Here is a 15317-nt window from a genome sequence, read left to right on the forward strand (position 1 = left end):
TTGGGCCAGGTGGCAACCTATTTTTCATGTTTAAAAGGGTTAGGACATAACCTGGGTGACCTCACCAGCTCCGTAACCTACGGAAAGACATAATTAGCTCTGGCATCATGTTACATATAAGTACTGTGAATGGGAACAAATTAAAATGCCATATAGAGTAAACAGAATGTTTACTTGGAATAATTTTCTAATTTACTAAATAGTGCAACTAATGAAAAAAATAGCTTCTATCTGTCTTCACAATAATTTAAAACTTATTGAGCACAACCAGACAAGTGTTTAGTTATCTGGAGGAGAAAGCTTTAGCAATGTACTGGAAAAAGAAATGATTTTAAAATATGCCTATTTTTAAGATTTTGTTTCGGCCTCTTTTTTTCTTACTTGTCAAGTAATTAAAGTTCTTGACTTGTTTGAAAATGGCTCAGATTTAATTTCATTTTGTTAAGCACCTCAATTTTTCAGCTAGGAAAAAAAAGACCATTAGGAATTTTCATTCTCCATTATAGCCTCCTTCATGATTTGAAATTTATATGGGAAATGCTAATTGGACGTTCATCATCATAAAGATAATGATTTCTGTACTCTTTGCAGTGATAATTAAGATGAAAGATGAAAATGATGCAGAATGAACATTTTATTTTTTATTTGCTGTGAATGGAGTGTGGGAAATGAATTCTGTCCTTGTCCATTGGGACGGGAGTGTCAGAGAGAACTGGATGGGAATGTACCATGGACTTTTTTTGCCTAAGACATCTGAATTTGCTTAAGGGAGAGATGCCTCCACTGATTTTTCTTCAGTACCAGATCAAGGAGGCTGATGTTATGGGGAGCTGTCTTGAAGACAGCTGTGTCTGACAAAATTACATAGATTCATAGAGTCTAAATACAGAAGGGACCATTGTGATCATCTAATTTGGCCTCCTGTATAACACAGGCCCTAGAACGTCCCCAAAATACTTCCTAGAGCATGTATTTTAGGAAAAACATCCAATTCGAGTTTAAAAATGCCAGTGATGCAGAATCCACCACAGCCCTTGATAAATTGTTCCAGTGCTTTATTACTCTCAATTTTAAAAATGTACATCTTATTTCCAGTCTGAATTTGTCTAGCTTCAACTTCCAGCCATTGGATCGTGTTATATCTGCATCTGCAAGACTGAAGAGCCCATTATTAAACATTTGTTCCCCATGTTGGTACTAATACACTGTAATCAAGTCACCCCTTCACCTTTGCTTTGTTGAGATAAATAGACTAAGATCCTTTGGTTTATCACTATAAGACACGTTTTCTAATCCTTTAATCATTCTCATGGCTCTTCTCTGAACCCTCTCCAATTTATCAACATCCTTCTTGAATTGTGAATACCAGAACTGGACACAGTATTCCAGCAGTGGTCACACCAGTGCCAAATACAGCGATAAAATAACCTCTCTACTCCTACTTGAAATTCCTGTTTATGCATCCAAAAATTATATTAACGCTTTTGGCCACAGAGTTACACTGGGAACTCAAGTTCAGCTAAGTATCCACCACAACCCCCAAATCTACTTTCATTATGCCCCATCGTATTTCAGGTCAGAGCTCTCTTTCAACTGCTTTCTAAACAATGCTTGTTCCTAATGCTATAATGGAAACAGAATACTGCTTTGGGCCACAGTTATAGGGAAGTGAAATAGTATGTCCGTGGAACCTAAGCTAGCTAGGCAAAATATGTATTGTAAAAACTATATGTGCCTGTTTTTGAGTTCATACAAAAAACTTTGCTTGCAATTTGTTCCACTATCTTGATATTTCCAAAAATTGAGTCTAGCAGATAGAGCCCTGGGCTGGGAGCCAGGAATTCCTGAGTTTTATTCCCAGGTCCTGCCACTGAATAGCATGAATAACACTTTTCAATATTCTGCAATGTACCTGTGAATTAAAAGGTAACAATAGTTTCAAATCAAATAAATTGCCCCAAGGTGGAGACAATTCTTTGATGGAGGCCTTGACAATAATGAAGAAACACCTTCAGCTACCACTTTGATACAAAAGGGACTTTCTTATGTCTTCCTGTAACACCACTAAGGTCAATAAAAAGGCTTTCTTATTACAGAGCAACAGGAGAATTCTCTTACACCAAAAGCTCATTAGGAAATGGCTTACATTATATACACAAGTTATTGGGCTTATAAACAAGTTACTGAGCTCAATACAAGGGTTACTGGATGAAATTCCATGGCCTATGTTATGCAGGTCTGATTAGACGATCTAATGGTCCCTTCTGGCATTAAAATCTATGAATATCCAGCCCATTTTGTTTCATGTGTCTCTCCGTGATTTGTTGAGGTATAGGAAGAGGAAAAAATGTCTCTCTGTGGAATGATTTTCCATCTTCAATTTATTCCATAACATATCTGTTTCAGTACACCAGTCTATTGGAATCAAACTGAGGCAGGTTTACTTCTTGGCACTAGACAAGCCATGACTGACAGACATCCACTGTTGACTCTATAAACCCGATATTCCTAAACTTTTGGGGCAACTGTATCAGTTGTACTGACTAAGACTGGCTGAACTAGCAAGTGGCTTCCATCTCCCATTGAGCTGTGCCGCTCTAACCATCCACTGCACTTGGGCTCCAGGGCCCAGATCCTCAGCTATTTAGGTACCGCCTAGTTCCCATTGAAATCAGTGTGAGTTAGGCATAGATCCTCAAAGGTACTTAGGCACCTAAATGTCTGATCTAAAATCCATTAAAGAGCCCACTCTCAGCAGCCCCAACACCATGTGCTAGAGTGGGCACAACTGAGTAAGAGGCAGATGGCCGCACAGACACTCATCGCTAAATGCAGATTTTGCTATCCTGTCCTGTCTCAAGTGTTGCACTCCACAAACAGTCGCATTGAAATCAGTGGAGTGAGTTACTTCCTAATGTGAGCAAGAGTGGCAGAACTGGGCCCTACGGTAAGAAGGGAAAGCATACCATGAGAACCAGCCACACAAGCTTGAACAACTGGTACGTAGAGGGAGGATTAAGGCAATATCTGGATACAGTGGATTCTTTCCTTACAGCCCAAGGGGACACTGATGCAGCAGTTAGCTTCAGAGAAGGACAGTCCAGTGCAATGTGGATTGCTGTTGGCCAGCCACTTTCAGTCATTGCAGGATCTAGGGAGGAGATAAAGCTGGATCCATGGTGATCCCCACAAATCCTCAGGTCACATCATTACATGACCCAAAAGAATGGGGAGCCCAGCAGCCACTGGAAGTGGCTCTGACTTGTCTGAAATGTATAGACCATGCTGTAGGGTAGAAGAGAGCTAAGAATTTTAGTGGGGGACAAAGTTTGGTGGATTTAGGCTTAGTATCCGCCCGCAGTTTCAGGAGTTGGGAGCCACTGCTACAGACACCTCATTTAATGCCTAAAGAAGACCCTTCTGTCACTAGCCATGGACATCAGGTAGTAGAACTGTAATTTCACAGACACACTTGCACAGTATAGTGAGAAGGATTACTAAATTAATGTATAAATGAGTGTTGTGACTAAGTATACAGCGGCAGGCACACAGTAATAATGGAGGAGAATGACACTTTACCTCCCTTGTATGCAAAATCTGCTACAATAAAGCAATTCAATTAGTGCTCCACTTTGTTGTTTTAATAGTTACTGTATTTAAGCAATTACCATAGCACTCCTGCTGTTTTATGAGGCCATAATCTGGTTTACCAAAGGAAGAACTGTGAGACCAAGTAAAAGAGTGAAATGAAAGTATTGCTCTTGGTGTGAAACAACTGCACATGTGTTTTCAGGTATTGGGATGGGAAATAGCAGATGAAGATTCCTGCTCTGGAATATGGTCTGGTAAGAGGTAAAGGTTTTGCATTTAGAGGGACTGGGTCTTGTGATCACATTAGGTAAACATTTCAAAAGTACATGATTGACCTAGGAGCCTAAGAGTCTTTGAAAGTCAGTGGCACTTAGGATCTTGAAAATATTATCCGTCACCTCTGAGAGATCTCATATGGAAACAGACAAATTGGTTTCGATAAAATAAAATTCCCTCCTTGACCTTCACCCCAAACTTCTGCTGAAACTCTAACAAAATCAGAACCTTTATTCACAGTTTGTTCATAACTCAAACTCAAACCCATCCTGAACCTTCATTTAAAACTTGAATCTTTAATCCAAAACTCCAGCCAAAGGTTTGTTGAGTTTCAAAATGTTCTGAAATTTTTTCTTCTCTTTGTTTATCATGTTCAAGTGCAGTCACTGCTCTGGATTCTAGCTGGCGCCAGAAGTGTTGAGATAGCAATGAGGTGATGTCATTGGTCCAGTCAAAAGCAGAAAGTCCCAGAAATTTTGTAATCTGTTCCTTTCATGAGATTTCCAGCCCAATTTTGTAGACTCAAGTGGTTCAAATAAACTTTAGATAAGAATCGGAACTTTTGGGTGCTTATCCAATGAGACAGAATTTTCCAATTTTTTGTGGTTCCCTCATCACTAATTTTAATTAATTATTTTTAGTAGCTTTACAGTTATTCATGAAAGAAATGGTAAGCCTCCGCATCGCTAAAAGATTTTCAAATGATAATGCATATGAAATGTGCCTGTAGTTACTGTGATTGCACGATTTGCACACACAGTTGTGATGACTGTGCACCTGACTGAAAAACCAGGTACTAACAGTGAACAAATTAATAGAAAGGCAGCTGAGAGGTATACGTAATGAGTTATGCATGAAAGTGGGAAGCCTTTTAAGTAGCACTAGGTTCTTTATTTCTTTATTAAGGACAACATCTTTCTGTATGCCTTTCACACAAAACCCCCTAAGCCACCCAGAAGCCATAGAAATAACCCACCGTTTATTTCACTGTTAGCTTTGACTGGGGGACAAGTCATGGCCGATAGGTGGGTGCACATGTGCATAATGCTCCCTGGGAAGGGGAATTCCTCCTCTTCCCATTCAGTTAGCTGCCTATCTAATGATAAATGGAAAAGTTATCAAATGCAATTCTTACATTATCTGCACATCTGCTCTGTTCAAAGGAAGAACCTGCTCAGAGGCAGTGCTGTTTTTGTAACCTGGACCAAAAGGAGGTTCCCCTCCCCCACCAGCAAAAAATCCCAAACCCATACATTTTAGCAGCTATGTAGACTGTTCCCTTGCAATGGAGAAATTTCCTCACAGACAAAACAAACAGGGGTGCACCATGTCCTCAGTTTTCCCATGCAGTGGGGAAGGTGAGACTCAGCACCAAAGCTAGTGGTTAGGTGCCAGCTTGTGCTATTATCATCTCAGTTCTCACAAACTAAGTAGGGTTGAGCCTAGTACACACTCGAGTGGGAGAACTTCAAGTTACATACAAGATGTTTCAGGAGGTGGTCTTGATAGATCAATGCCTCAATGCCAGAGTCTGTCATCTTTTAGATGCAATGCCATTTTAAAGTCTGACTGCTCATAATTACTTCAAGATCCCATGGCATTTTTTGTTAGTCAAGGAGATGGCCACAATATCCTGATCAAATTCCAAGCTGGGTAACTACATTCTGACTCAGTCCCTTTGTAGTTTCTATGAAGTTATTCTTCATGTTGCCTCCAAAAGAAGTGCTGGCTAGTGTGGCTGACAGAGAGCGTCTGCTGCATGCTGTCTGAGAGATGGCTGCATTTCAGGACAGATGAAAAGTCCTTATACATACAAAATCTGTGAAGTTCTTTGGGATCTTTCATGTTGTGTAGTGAGAAATCGCAAAGCTTACATTTGAGTTTCCTTAACAAAAGAGATTCCAAAGAGTGAAAGCTAAAAGCCACAGTCTTACCACTTTAAATGCCAGCAGCACACTTCTCCTCTCAGCAGCCCTTGAAATGCTGTTTCTTCAGATTAAACACAGGTTCAAACTAGAACACTAGTTGCAAAAATGTATCATCTTTTTCTTTTCCCAGGAGCTTCTAGCAAATGAAAACTGGAGACACTTGGTGTTCTAATTACCCATCAACTCTTGGAGACTATTAACCCTTTAATTACTGGTTTAATGCAGCCGGCATGGAGAATACTGTGGTTAACACTTAGAAGGAAAGTAATTACAAAAATGTACAGTTTTGTCAAAATAGACCAATTACCACTTCTTTAATGGCTAGAAAACAACTAGCTTCATGAGGCAATTCATGAAATGGAGGTTGGCTCGCAAATGAGCTTTTATTTCTGTCTGCCAAGTTCAAGTTAAGTGACCTCACTGAAGCTCAGTCTGGTACTAAGAAACACGAGTACCTCTGGTTATCTATTCAAAAATGTCCCTTTCATGGCTGCATAAAAAATGACAAAAGTTCTGCATACCATCCTCATGCTCCCATCCCTCTCTCTCTCCCCCCCCTCTCTCTCACACACACACACATTTTTTAATCTGTAAAACTGAAATTTTGCTATTATGCATTGGCCAATTCCTATTGATGAAATAATTTTCTCCTATTATGAGCCAATGTCTATTGATCTTGAAATAACCAACAGATCCAGTACTATTTATTCAGGACTCAAAATGTGAGGTGTCTGGTGTGAGGATAACAATGAGTCATTTATCCTGCTAAGTGTCTTCTTAAAGGTAATCAATAATGTCCCCGGAATGAAGAATTGCATCATTTTGTAAGGACCCTTCCACACTGGCATGATTCATTGAGGCTGCTTTTTTGTGGGGGATGCCACAGAGCTTAAGAACCCTCTTCTAGTCCAAGTCTGAGGCTTACAATGGATTTGTTTCCAGGCTGCATTTGATGTATAGCATGCCACTTTATCAAACATTGCCTTTTTGGAATAATAATTAGCAAACAAAACAGCACTAATTGAATTAGCGTGTTGTGTGCAGAGACATGAACATAGATCTTCGTTGTTAGTGGTGTGCTCTGAGTGCCAGTGAGAAGTGTCAGAGGATCACTGCAAGATGCTGAAAAGTGGGTCTGGGTGGAGGTGCTGGATCCTTTGACTAGGGTTATAAAAGGCCTTATGGAGAAAGGGACAAGAGAAAACAATGAAACTTTACAGAGCTGGGTATAAAGCAAAACGACTCTTTTACATGCAGAGAAGGGGATAATGGTGAAGGGAAGGGTTCCTCCTTTGGGAACTGATATATTTTGAGGCACTTGTGCTGCCGCCAAGAGCATATTGCTTTCATAAAGCAAGACCACCTTGGGCTGCTCTATCATCAGATGTCTTGGCCAAATTCCAATTTAGGTAATTCAATTCTACTACCAAAATTCCCTTAGCATTTTCATGTGGGATTCCTCTTTGTTTCCTCTCCTAGATTGTTCAGCAGTGTTGCCTTGTGCTGTTAAGCAGCTGCTGATTAAATGTCTTGCCTCAGTTGTGAGTTAAGTGAATCCTGCGTGTGTATACCAATATATATCGCATCGGACATGTAAATACCTAGATATTTTACAATTGTCACTATGATATACAGCATGGCCATTCTGAACTTCCTAGTGTTCAGAAGAAGGCACTGATGTCCCATACATGTGTGCACACACACACGCACATGCACACACACATAAACCAGTTGATTAAAATATATAATTTACAAAGTGCTTTGGGATCTTTAACTTCCCTCTGTATTACCGGTATTCACTTAATAAGAGCTGAGTTACACCCTGGGGATGAACAGTAACATTCATGTCAGGAACCATTGTCCCATGGAACTAAGAAGTGATTGTGAAAGGGACTGAGGGGAAGAATAAGCCATTGGAAGCCCCTATGACCCAGGTTACGGAAGGGGTTCAGTCTGATTTTCCCACAACTCCAGCTGAATCCAATGGCAGTTCTGATTACTCAGTGTCTGTGAAAATCAGGCCTGTTATTCATAAGTGAGCAGTCTACCCCTTTTCCATTGGCTCATGGTTTTCATGCTAATTCTAGAACTACTAGGTTGATACAGGTTGGGATTGATTTTTACTGTGTGAGAAGGGAATGGAGATTGGATTTTCTGTTTAAACTTCAGGCAAAACCATTATAAATCTGCTGCCTAATTACAGAATTTGTATATTCATTTCCAAATTAGAATATTTTGAGGAAAATCTGTGTTTGGACATAAGTCAAGAAAAAGTCAATGCACCTGGGCTTTTCCCTTTGAAAAGCATAGCATGCGCATGGCAGGTGCACATCTTCTTTCTTATTCCTTTGCTTTGTTATTCCCAGAGTCAGCCAGAGGCTCCTCAGACAATCTGAGGTTCGAGATGGTCAGCTTTCAGAATGGAAAGAGGTAAATAGTGGTGTCCACCAGGGGTCTGTTCTGGGACCCCAACATATTCATAAATTATCTGGAAAAAGGGGTAAACAGCGAGGTGGCAAAATTTGCAGATGATACAAAATTACTAAGGATAGTTAAGACCCAGGCAGACTGTGAAGAGCTACAAAAGGATCTCTCAAAAGTGGGTGACTGGCCAACAAAATGGCAGATGAAATTTAATGTTGATAAGTGCAAAGTAATGCACATTGGAAAGCATAATCTCAACTATACATATAAAATGATGGGGTCTAAATTAGCTGTTACCACTCGAGAAAGATCTTGGAGTCATTGTGGATAGTTCTCTGAAAACATCCACTCAACGTGCAGCAGCAGTCAAAAAAGTGAACAGAATGCTGGGAATAATTAAGAAAGGGATAGATAATAGGACAGAAAATATCATGTTGCCTCTATATAAATCCATGGTACACCCACATCTTGAATACTGTGTGCAGATGTGGTTACCCCATCTCAAAAAAGATATATTGGAATTGGAAAACATTCAGAAAAGGGCAACAAAAATGATTAGGGGTATGGAAAGGCTTCCATATGAGGAGAGATTAATAAGACTGGGACTTTTCAGCTTGGAAAAGAGATGGCTAAGGGGAGATATGATTGAGGTCTATAAAATTATGACTGGTATAGAGAAAGTAGATAAGGAAGTGTTGTTTACTACTTCTGATAACACAAGAATTAGGGGTCACCAAATGAAATTAATAGGCAGGAGGTTTAAAACAAATAAAAGGAAGTATTTCTTCACACAATGCACAGTCAACCTGTGGAACTACTTGCCAGAGGATGTTGTGAAGGCCAAGACCATAACAGGGTTCAAAAAAGAACTAGATACTTTCATGGAGGATAGGTCCATCAATAGCTATGAACCAGGATGGGCAAGAATGGTGTCCTAGGCTCTCTTTGACAGAAGCTGGGAGTGGGTGACAGGGGATGGATCACTTGACAATTGCCTGTTCTGTTCATTCCCCCTACGGTGCCTGGCACTGGCCACTGTTGGAAGACAGGATACTGGGCTAGATGGACCTTTGGTCTGACCCAGTAGGACCATTCTTATGTTCTTACGTTAATTAATCGTGGCATCACGTCATGCATAAGGCTGCTCATTTCAAATACCTGCCTTTCTGCCTGGCCTCATTCTGCCCATTGGAATATAGTCATTTGAGCACTGCTGAAGCCAAGCTGCATGGTGACCCTGTGGCTAGGGAGATGCATCACAAAGGAGGGAGCTGGTTTTGATGCTGCCATCTGCTCTCTGGCTGCTCTGGACCAGCAATGGTTGGGAAGGCGGCACAGAGTGACCATATCTAAGTAACTAGGCTGCACTTGACCTGACTGACCTAGAAAACAATATTGATAGAGGGGAATCTGCTCTAAACCCCTCTCCCTCCAAGCTGTGGCTGCCTGAACATGTGGCTCTGCTGGAATCAGACTGGAGCAGGGGTAATTCCCAGCACAAAGAAAATCAAATTTCTGGCTAAAAATTCTCTAAACTGGGGATTCCTGAATATTTTAGCCAACTTTCTCTGTTTTAGCCAACATTTTCTGATATGCACCTCTGTACAGAGAGGTGGAACAAGGCCTATGCACCTCTTGTGCAGTCAAATACCATTCAGTGTGAGTAAAGATGTTAGACTTCAAATGGGCTTCTTGTGGCATAAGGTGTTATTAATAAAGGGGTAAATCATGGCTAAAATCTATCTAGATAATTAGATGGCCCTCATCACTGTAATATTAGACCACCTCCCAGTTTAATCAACCATTGGTGACTGCAGTGATCTTAATTAATACTTCTTTTTGTGGTGGAACAATTCATGGATGTTCCAGATCAGATGGGTTTTATTGGGTTTATAACTCATAGAGACTGAATGGTCCAAGGGATTGTAAATAGGATACAAAGTCAGTCACTGTTTGAAATCCAACCCATGTCTGTAGTGACCAAAAGTCTTCACCTGTCAACTGTGGAGAGAGATGAACTGATAGAACTGTGGTGACTGGGGATAGTTGAGGTGATGGGTCAGGACTGAATTAGCGAGGAGGTGCTGGAGGCCAGGACTTGCGTGGAAGAGCTGTGTTTGGGTTTAAGAGAGGCAGAACTGGATAGCAGAGTGTGCTGAAGCTTAGGATTGTGGTGCATTTGCAAAACTGTTGGTGACCCCAGGACTGGGATAGCAAGTTATTATGTAAGCAAGCACTGAGATGCATCAGTTATGTGTAGGGGTGCCCAAGACTGACAAGGGATGCTTTAGGTCAAGACTGAGTTGCATCAGCATAGCTGTGTGTGGGAAATTTGCTTATACCCTTTGATACTAAATTCTTCACTTTTCTGATGACAAATAGTACTCAGTGTATGATGTTTTTGCAAATACTTTAAAGCACCCCTCCCCTATACAGTCAGCACATTTTTTTCTGTATCTCAGTTCTGTTCAATGCTTAATCTCACTGGAGTCTGAATTTGTGTCTGGAGAGCCCTGTCAGTAGGGGAAAGGAGACATTCTTCTAACATTTCAAGATTAATTTGTGCAATTTTTTTCATGAACTATCATCTTTTGGCATTTAGTTTATAATAATTTTCTGGGCCTTTGTGCATAAATTGTGGTAGGAAGAAATATTTTGAGACAGCCTCACAGCAGAAAAAATCTACTGTGAAATTGGGATATAGTGATTAGCCTATGTTTATGTTCACCTCATTTTTGGTGCTGACATTTAAAATATATGTATATAAATCTATATTCCTGCATCTTTTATTTCCCAGCCCTTCATCATCCTGATTACATAAAACAGAGTAATTATGAAATTTTGCAGAGCATTATAAATAGGCAGAAAGACAGTACGGTCTAGATTTTTCAGTCAGACCTCAGTTTGGCCTCAGAAAGTCCTTTGTGCATTCTTCCATGCCGCCCTCACGCTTGCCAAGCACATCCAAACAAAATTCACAAACCCACTATCTTATCCTCTCAAATCCATCACATTTAAAACGTTATTTGACGTCTTTCATATTATTTAAATCTTAGATCGTGAGCTCTTCTAGGGCAGAGACTGCCTTTGTATTGCTTGTTTGTACAATGCCTAGAACACTGGGTCCCAGTTGAGAGTCCTGGGCTACTGCAATAGGGAATAATAATAAATTTTGTGACTGCCATTTTGCCTTCCAGAAAGCAAAGACACTTTGGGCCTGATTCTCTTTTGCCTTATAAGAACTGAACATTTGTGTAATTCTACTGACGCCAATCGAGTTACTCCTGATATACTACCCCTGTAGTAACTAATTTCAGAATCAGGCCCGTAGTCTGGATCTCTGGTTAAGAACAACCTAAGGGCACAGTTATGATCTCAGTAAAACCAATATAGAATAAAACCATTGAAATCAATGTAGTTACTCCTGTAAACCAGTGTTATTTACATCAGCCTCCAGCCTCCAAATGATAGGACAATTCGATTTATTACTCCATGTGCAATGTATTTGTTAATGATAGGCAGTAGGTTCAGAATTTAGATTCTGGTCACATAAGCACTCTACGTTTTTATGTGCTTTTCTGAACTGCTTGGGTCTGTAAAAATGGGTGAGAAATCTCACAATGACTGGCACTGGTTCCACATGAAATCATGAAAAATAGTGTTGGATAAAGCGACATTAACTATGCTGTTTCAAATCTCACAAAGATTTGGATTTGAGTGAACTGCTTGGGCTAGGTACGTCCAAACTGATCAACCCATCCATAGTATTTGCTTTCCTACCTGTCCTGTCTTGTACATTCCTTCCACACGAGGTTAATCATTTTCCTTTTGTCCAAGCATCACCCCTTGCTCACTTCTTATTTCTAGTTATAGAGAAGTAAACTGTGTGCAGGGAATGTTCCTGAGCCAAGAGCTGCTGGGTTAGGGAATAGATTCATGGGACTCTAAAGGGATATTGATTAGAGAAAGGTGATTAAAAACACTCAGCAAAGAACTTTGTCAGTTTGTTCACCTGGGTCCCTTTGATTATGGGACAGGTGACAGCCATTCTCTTTTAAACTGAATGACTCTTCCTCCAGCCCTCAGAGCTGTGTGTCCTTTAAGTAAGCTGAGGGGATATATTCTCTGCGTCCTCCAAGGAGCTGTGAGGGAAGGTCTGATATATCTGTATTGGAAGGGGTGCAGAGAGAGTTGGAGGGAAGATGAGTTTGTATATACACATGCGTGAACATCTATAGCATAGCCTGACAGACCCTTATAATTTCATTTGCATAAGGGATTCAGTCAGGTTCTAGTCCCAACTTTGCCAGTAACCCACAGAAATAGATCGTTCAATAAAGTTTGCTTCAATTATATGTGTTTTCACTTTCAATTCTGGAACATTGAATACTTGCAATGGACTGCTCATAAATCAGCCCCAGACCAAGAATTATTTGTAGACAGGGCCAGCTCTGGCTTTTTTGCCGCCCCAAGCAAAAACAACAACAACAACAACAAAAAAAACCAGGGTGCAGGGAGGCCGGAGCAGAGAACCAAAAAAACCAAACCAAAACAAAAAACCAAAAAAACCCAGGGTGCAAACTTTCGGTGCCACTTACTTGGTGGCTCACGGCTGCCTCCCCCGGCTGCGCTGGCAAGCCTCTGGCCAGGTGGCGGCTGCACTCTGGCTAGCGGGACTCTCTGCGTTGCAGACATGCCCTGGGCAGCGGAGTGCGTGCCCCAGCTAGCGGTAGAGGGGGAGGGAGCAGGGGGGAGAAAGAGAAGGGGGGCAGCTAGGGCTTCCTTCAGCTGGGGCGCTCACCATTCGGGCCCTCCCGCTGCGCTGCCTGCTGGCAGGGCTCCGCGCCACTCCCGCCTGCAGCTGAATTTAAAGTCATCAGTCAGCGGGGAGGGAAGGACGCGGGCTGCCAGGCTTGCTGCAGACCTGGCACCAGCTGGGGCAGACGGAGCCTGCGGCCCGCTCCCAGCAGGGCGCTCTCCTCCTCCACGCCGCCGCCCCCTACAGAGGTGCACTGAAAGTCGTCAGCGAAACAAAAAAAAAACAGCCAACCAACCAATCAAAAAAACACACCAGGGCACAGGGCGGCAGGAGCGGTGAACCAAAAAAATAAAATAAAAAGGCAGCCGTGCCACCCTAGGATTGGACGCAATGCCGGCCCTTAGAATCTGCTGCCCCAAGCACGAGCTTGCTTAGCTGGTGCCTGTAGAAATGATCTGGTCATTAATTTCAAATAACAAATAAAATAGAGAAAATCAAGGGGTTTTCCTGAAAGATTTCCAAACAGAAAAAAAAAGACCTACTCTGTTGAGCTTATTTTGCAATGTGAACCAGTCAGACCCTAGTGCCTGTGTGGAGCCCCACTGACTTCAGTGGGACCTTGTAGAGGTGTAAGGGCCCTTTTGCACAGGACAGAATGCAAGACTGCGACATAAATTATTTACTGTGAATTATTCAACCAGCTCTAGTTGAGGCATGTTGTGTAGCAGCTTGCCCTGCTGCTGCCTTTGCTGTGTCTAATTCTGTGAGTAACGAAATGTCTTCAGTCTTCATCCAGCGCTATCAGTGTAGCACCTGTAATGACTGCTAAATTTAACTTATTTTTTTAAAGGAGAAGAAGAGTATTTCAGTCTCTCTCTCTGTTTCTCATCTGGTGAGTGTGTTTTTTCAATCCCAGTTAAAAACATTATAAAATTATGGAGCTGATGTTGCTATGAGTGTTCACTGAGATGATATTTTCCATTTGCACAGAATCTTCCATCCTAGAATCTCAAAGCAATTTACAAACACTAATTAATTTAAGCCTCACAATTCCCCTATGTGGGAAGGAAGTAATATCCCATAGGAAATAAGTAGTGGTACCTTTGAGAATAGAACCAAGATCTCCTGATTTAGTTATGCGCTTTAACCACAGGACATCATGTAATTCCTGTTCTTTATTAAGACAGTCAAACAGACGATTACATGTCAATATCCACTAATATTTTTATTCAACACATGTTCATTTAGGTATGAAGTCATCATTAGCGAACATGAGTGGATTTTGTTAACAACATTCTTGATGTAGGGTCTCCACTCAGAACTCCATGCAAAAGCAATCCCAGTAGAAGTCTTCAATGTATTTGCTGCTTCAGGCCTGTAGTTAGAAGAATGGCATGGTGCAAAGATTTCTCTATGGTCAAATTGACTACAACTGACTGCAAACAATCAAAGCTGAAAATATGAAAGAGGGTCCTTGGATGCTGGGAAGGCCTGGCCAGTGGGAAATGTGTTGCCCCGTTAATTTTGTGGCAACATGTAACATCTTTTGAAATATTTCAGCAACCGCACAGATGGCATGTTATCTTTCAACATAAACTTGAGAAAATGGATCTGAGAAACAGCTACTTCTTCATCACAACACAAGGGGAACTTTGTCATCTATCATGTCTTTCATCCTCACTGTGATTTAGAAAGTTAAGTGAAAGTTACGGTGGAGCTGATAGCTCAAGTGCTACCTCTGATTACAACTGTGGGGAATCAGTTGTGGGGAGAGGCAATTACAGACACGATAAAGCTTTAAAGATTGCCAGGGATCCCTTACCCTTCCCACAGAGCAAAGACAACCAAAGATCTCTAACAAAGCAGTGAATGAGTATTTGCGGGATCTCAGGATTTGTTCAGGCCCACCTCTACTAGTGGGTTTTGCCAAGGAAGGACACAAATAGGAAGCCCTTTTTTGTAGTTTTATGTTTTAGGCCCTGATCCTGAGTCAATTGGAGTTCTGGGCCCTTCCTGAAGAACTCATTCCATTATTTTGCGAATGATTAATGGTACAGGAATCAATTCCTGCTGCTATATGGCTGCCTTTTGTGAGCTGTGGAAGATGCATTTGCTCAGTACTGTTGGTGCTATAGGCAAAGAACATTTTCTGATATATACTCTCTCAAAGAAGCCACAATTCCATTTTCCTTATTAAAGCACAGAGCATGTTGCCTCCTGTATGGACAAAACATGCTCACATGTTCTTTGTTCATCTGGCTTTAAAAAAAACCAAACCAAACAAATAATCAATCAACCAAAAAGGACAAAAATATAAAAATAAACCTCCTGCCCAAGAT

This window comes from Mauremys mutica, chromosome 4 (genome assembly GCF_020497125.1).
Source record: "Mauremys mutica isolate MM-2020 ecotype Southern chromosome 4, ASM2049712v1, whole genome shotgun sequence".
Lineage (NCBI taxonomy): Eukaryota > Metazoa > Chordata > Testudines > Geoemydidae > Mauremys > Mauremys mutica.